This window comes from Amblyomma americanum, chromosome 1, assembly GCF_052857255.1.
Source record: "Amblyomma americanum isolate KBUSLIRL-KWMA chromosome 1, ASM5285725v1, whole genome shotgun sequence".
In the NCBI taxonomy this organism is placed as follows: Eukaryota; Metazoa; Arthropoda; class Arachnida; order Ixodida; family Ixodidae; genus Amblyomma; species Amblyomma americanum.
The window spans coordinates 455196168-455202910 of NC_135497.1; positions in this window are offsets into that span (position 1 = coordinate 455196168).

The window sequence follows — 6743 nt, forward strand, 5'->3', positions numbered from 1 at the left end:
ATCTATTTTTTTATGCGTTAGCATCAGAACTTAGGCCTCACCAGGATTTCGGCAGGAGTGACACCTAGCCATCTAGATGAATGGCTAGAAACTAGCCACGCTGACCGCGCCATAGCTAAGAGCAGCGCTATCATTTTATAGAACGACAAAATGTGAGTTCGCTCCTTCTGGAGCGAGCGCACTCAATCCCCGACTCAGTGACGCTTCACCACGGTCGCGCCTTCTCGCTCGTGCAGCACGCTTCTAGAGACATGTGCTTGAATTTCTGTTCCATAAGGAAGTTGATGAATTCCACCTGGTGGCAACTGGCTTGTTGAGAGTTTTGCTCTAAAGATCGCTTCAGACGAGCGTACATGTGCCGGCCACTACCACGTGACGCAAATGTCACTCCTCTAAGTGACTTTGAACCACCCGCGCCGAACCAGCCACTGCCGGGTTGAGGACCAGATAGAAAGCGCCATTTCAGATATACGTACATAGTCATCATCATCATTATCATCATCAGCGTGGCTCCACCCACTGCAGGGCAAAGGCCTCTCCGATGCCTCTCCAATTAACCCTGTCCTTTGCCAGCTGCTCCCTCCCTATGGCTGCAAACTTCCTAATCTCATCCGCCCATTTTACCTCCTGCCGCCCCCTGCTAAGCTTGCCTTCTCTTGGAATTCACTCAGCTACCCTTAAGGACAAGCGGTTATCTTGCCTTCGCAGTACATGCCCTGCCCAAGCCCATTTCTTCCCCTTGATTTAGACTAGAATGTCATTAATACGCGTTTGTTCCCTTAACCACTCTGCCCGCGTCCAGGTCTCTTAACTTTACACCTATCAATTCCCTTTCAACAGTCTAGTAAGGGAACAGCAGTTCACAATTGGCAGCGAGAAAAATATCTCCTTAGTGCAAGTAGTGAAACCTGATTCGGATCATGAGAGGGAAACAACTAGAAAGATAAGAATTGCCTGGAGCGCATATGGGAGGTTTTCTCTGATCATGAAGAGCAGTTTGCCAATATCCCTTAAGTGGAAAGTGCACAACAGCTGTACCTTACTGGTACTCACCTACGGGGAAGAAACGTGAAGGATAGCGAATAGGGTTCTCCTTAAGTTATGGAAAGACGTACATAGTGGTTCAGGACAATAAATACCACAGAATATAAGACGGTAAGAGCGCTAGTGGGCTGTCTTTGTTGTCTTCCGCTACTAGGTATATTGCCGCGAACCTTTGCATATGTGTTCACTCTTCAAAGCTGCCGGCGCGCCGCTTTGTCGCTTTCTTTGTGATGCAAGATGCGACCAGATTTATCTCGATTGACCGCATCCAGTTAGTGTCGTTTCTACGTTTTCCATAATGTTGTACTAACTTTGCATGCCTTAAGTCTAAAGTTCGCTATCAGGTTTAAATTGAGCATGGCCGAGAGCGGCGGGAATTCTGTTCGAAGAGTGCCGAGCACGCTTATTGCTACTCCATCGCCGAGTGATTCAGGACATTGTGAATGAAAGTCAGCCCAAATAAATTGGTTTGTTTAGGCGCCATTTTTCGCCGTCTTTCTGCTTTCCGGGTTGCAGTCACTGCTACGTGGCAAAATGCAAAACTAACTAGCTCATTTTGCGTTTATTCACTCGGCTCGTTTCGAGGTGGCGGTGTTGGAGAAAATAATTTATTGACGTGAAGGCCTTGAATAAAAAAAAATTACGCAGCAGCAATGCTCGTTTGGAGGTGTACCGTGTTTGTTTAGCCAGTCTTCCAGTTCGCTCAGGTGGGGAAAATATTTTAATCAAAGTATTTAGGAGATTGTAGTGGCGATTGGAGCTTTCAGTCTGAAACCAGTTGGGCCATTACTGTTCTTAATTTATATAAATGATATTTGCTACAGCACAAGTAGCGCTCATGTAGTATCATATGCTTATGACACATCTTTCTTTATCACAGGTACTTCCAAACAGACGTCGAGAAACAAACAAACAATGCACTTGTTCAATTCAGTTTTTGGGCAGAAGCAAATTATCTGCGAATAAATCCAGTGAAGACTAAAATTATGTTGTTCCGTCCTAAGGGAAAGAAAATATCGCGACCTATCAAAGCCGTATTCAATAGCCAGCCTATAGTGCTCGTTGAGTCCGTAAAAACACTGGGAGTTACCTTTTCAAGCAATTTAACTTGGAATACACATATTGATTACAAACGTTCAAATGTCGCCTCAGCCCTTGTATACTTGCGCGGTTTAGGCACATTCTTCCAATAAGGGTAAAAATCATTCTTTACAATGCGTTAGTACTTTCTCATTTGCAATATTGTAACATAGTGTGGGGCACAACAGGCATAACAAATCTTACAAGATACATCTGCTTCAGAAAAAAGCAGTGAGATGTATTTCCAATGTACCACTCTTTTCTCTTACCAGGAATATTTTTGTAAAGTTGAAATGCTTCCCATATTTGCGTTATATACTCATAGACTACTATCATGTTACAAATCTCACCTAAAACACCCCGACAACCTCATCATTTTGCTTGCACAACTCAGAGAAAACGCCAGCTGCCGTGACACAAGAGACAGAGAAATTTGGTTTACCCCAACACCAAAAGCCTATTATGTGAATCAATCCTTATGTTATAACCTTCAAATTCTGCTTAACAGATTAAATGAAGAAAATTTTGACATAACCCGAAAATCAAAACACGAAATTCGGGAATACTGTCGGGAGAATTCTTTTCCTTGAGAACTTCAGATGCAATCTTTCAGATTGTTATGCACCATTCTTTGTATGATTATCTACGACCTTTTCATCGCCTCGCATTTAATTTTGTCATTTTTGCATGATGTGCATGGGTGCCCTGCGAAGTGTTGATTCATTTACTTTTGCTTTGTATGTATGTATGTTTGTTGTATGTATAGCCGTCGCTTTTCCTCCTGTACTGCCGGGTATGTAAAGGAGCCGGGACCATTGTCAAGCTGTCGCCACAGCTTTTAGTCCCGGCTCCTCCTTTGTAAGACAGGAATAAACTTCAGCTTCAACCCCAGTGGCGTAAGCTGCTTTCCGGGCTCTTTCGATGATTTCTTTTTGACTCGTTTGGTCCGAGGTGATAAGAGCTTCCTCCCACCCCTCCGGAGTTGGCCGTTTAATAATGGTGATCGATAGCCTGATTTAGTTGAGAGGCCTATACGATATGGTACAGGTCCGCCTTCTCCCCGCAGAATTTGCATTTTCAGTCAAATGACTCCGGATCTATTGCTTGTAGTCTTCGTGGGTTGTAAGCGTTGGTCTGTAGCTTTCGCAGGGGTAGTTCCTCCCCTTTATCTAGTGTCTGAGCAGACGGAGGGTAGACCCGACGAGATTATATTAAGTGCTGAAGTATGTTGGTGTAAGTCAGTAGTGGGAGTAGGAGGATCCACGACACACGTGCTGAGTGCCTGGAGGAGAAATGCTCACGCTGGGGCATGTGCCATCTCGTTCCCTAAGATACTCTGGTGACGTGGTACCCATATTAAGTGTTTGTGTGTAGGTTCGTAGCCATAGGTGTAGCTATCGTGCAGGATTTTAGCTGCTACCAGTGCGATCCTGCCCCTAAATAAATGGCGATACGCTGTATGTGAATCTGTAATAATATATTCCAATGTAGTGTGTATTGCAGCTAGAGCAATCGTCACTTCTTCCACAGCCAGTGTGTCCCGGATAGGCAGTACTAGTTCGTCCATTGTTTATCTTGGTGTAATACCTCGACGGCCGTCATTCCCTGCTCGGGGCCCGCAGCATAGGCATAGAACACGCCCGCGCGCCCGCCGTAGTGACTTTTCATAGCTGCGGCTCGGGCTTGTCGTCTGGACAGGTGAATTTTGGGGTGTATATTCCTGGGTAGTGGAGCTGCCTTGAACTGTCCTCTCGATGAGGCTGAGATGTTGGTTTTAGTGTCTAGCTGTGGGTTGCAATTGATGTTTAAATCACTGAGGACTTGTAGGCTAGTCCGAGTAGTGGAGAGCCGTACCAACTGCGCTGTGAGGTGTACCTCTATCAGCTCGTCTATCGTGTGTGGACGCCCAGTCGTTAGAATCGGTCCGTCAGTGTAGCAAAAGGGAGGCCCAGGGCCTTCTTGAAGGCTGTTTTGATTATGACGTCGAATTTCTTCATGTCAAGATTGTTGAGGCGGAGGTAGGGTGCTGCGTAGACGACGCGGCTTGCGATGAATGCCTGCACCACTCGCAAAATATCTTCTCACATCCCTCGACGGGGCATCGAAACAACGGCGAGATCGGGTCGGATCTGAAAGGCTGGGGCATGGCCGGGCAACGCAGGCCAAAAACTCACGGCCGACGAACAAGGCTGACGCATGCGCCGAAGCTCCAGGACCAGAATATGGATGAACTCCGCACCTCCACCGAATGTTTCGTGACGGCCATCCGAACAGCCACACCGTTTAATTGATGGCAATGAGATGATTTAATGACCGCTGGCCTAGCACGAGCGCTCCGTCCCATCCATTTGCCAGCCTATCCTTCGTCATAATATAATCAGCGTACAGGGCGCGGCGTATACTCTGTATCTGATTGAGAAGGGGAGAGATTTAGGAGTGCAATTTTGCATAGAATTGGGGATAGTACTGCCCCTTTCGGAGTGCCTCTCGTGTCCATCTTCACTTGCGTTGTTTCTTTCGTGCCGGTGCTGATGTTGACGGTTCTGTCGATAAGGAAATCGCAGATGTACGAGTAGCCTCGCTGGCCACAGTTCGTGCTGTGAAGGTTGTTGAGGATCGTGGAATGCATGATGTTGTCAAACGCTCCCTTGAGGTCGAGGGTTAGAAGCGCTTGGTTACTGTTTCTACGTTCGGTGTCAAAGACTTCGCATATGAGTTGCAGAAGCACATAATGGGTGGACAAGTGTGCCCTGAATCAAAACATCGTGTGTGGCCGAAGCTGGTTGTCGTTAAGATAGTTGGAGAGACGCGCGTGGGCTGCCTTTTCCATGAGTTTGCCTGCGCACGACGTGAGGTATATGGGCACACTTTTTCGATGCTGATTTTCTTGGCGGGTTTGGGGTTAAAGTGTACATTGGCTCTTTTCGATGCTTGTGTAATAGTGCTGGCGCACCAGCACTCGTTTATGTAAGCCGTGAGTGGCTGCAGAGCCTCCGTGCTGAGGTTGACCAGAAGTCCGACCGTAATTTTGTTATGTCCCGGGGCGGTGCCTCGGGGCATATCTGGTAGTGATGCTATGATTTCTTCTAAAGTGAAGTCTCTACCTAGGTCTTCGTACTCCTTATTGAAGGGTTGTGGGTCTCTCACCTTGCAGATATAGCGACGCGTCAGTTCATCCACGAGTTAGTATCCGTGACTTAAAAGCTCTGTAGGGCTCGATGGAAATTTCTGTGTTGTTCACTCTTTGCTTTCGAAGGGTCAAATAAGCATTGGCGAAAATTCCACGTAGTCTTTGTGTCTAGGCGGCCTTTGAGGGATTCGCGCTTTGTTAGCCAATTGGTGCGAGCGAGGTCCCATGCGTTTAGGTCCGCTTGAATAGTATGCTTGGATATTCGAATTCTGAGTTTCCGGTTGTGTCTGTTTCTTCAACCGCTTTATAAGACCACGTCTGACTTCCCAATGTCGTAGGAGGTGGTTCTCAACAGCTCAGTGATCCTCCGTCATGGAAAGTGTTTTTGAGCTTTTCTTTAGGCCCGAGAATAGAGACCGCCCAATCTTCTTAACTATTTATTTGCTCGGATGCAGCTAGGTTGGTATCCTTCCTGAATGCCCTCCTGTCTGTAAATCGGGCTTGCCTTCGTGGTTTGCTTTTCTCGTTGCTTCCGAAGATGGTCTGCAGCACGTAGTGGTCGATGCTTAGGGTCTCTCCAGTATTGGGCCACTTATAGTTGCTGGCATTGGGGACCAGAGTGAGGTCGGGGGAAGTATCCCGCGTTATGCTGGTGCCGACTCGCGTCGGGTGCTGTAGGCCCGTGAGCAGGGTCAGGGCCATGTCAGCGTTGGCGGATGCTAAATTTCTGCCGTCCGCGTCTTCCCTCGGGTATCCCCATAGGGGCTAGAAGAATTCAAGTCGCCGGATACAGCTAGGGGAGCTTTTTGGGATTTTTTTATTGCTTCAGGAAATATCGCGTCGAAGGCTAAGTGGTGCCGTTTGGGGCGACTATATAGGTATATTGAGTATATAGGTGCCCTTGCTGTTTCTGGGCTGTGGTATTAGCTTTACGAAGGAATATTCAATTTCTCTTTCTAGTTTAAGATCTACAGTGTATAAGTGGGTGTGTTAACTGTATGCGCTCTCTCGCTTGCTAGCAACGCGGAATTAAGTAGGCTTTGCTCTCCGTGCGCGATTGTTATGCTTACACGCCTGTTTTAAAAAAAAACGTTTTTGAGGAAAGGAAATGCGCTGTAATTCTCACATCTCGGTGATACCCGATCCGCGCCATAAGGAAAATGAGAAAGGTGGGAGTGAAGGAAAAGAGGAAGTGGTGCCGTAGTAGATGACTCCTGATTAACTTCGATCACGTATCTTTCATATGCACTGACATCACACAGCTCACGGGCGCCTTTTACAGTGAAGCTGTATACTTCAACCTTCCAAAGAAATTTTCGTGTAGTGGTAAGAAAAATCGTGTCCTCCTAAGCAATAAACGCCAGGCTAAAAATTGAATACTACCCCGAATGAAAACGTGCTTAACAGCGCAGACAAATATATATAAAAAGTAAAGCAAGAAATAATATATAAAAACAAAAATAAAACATAAAATAAAAAGATTATATAT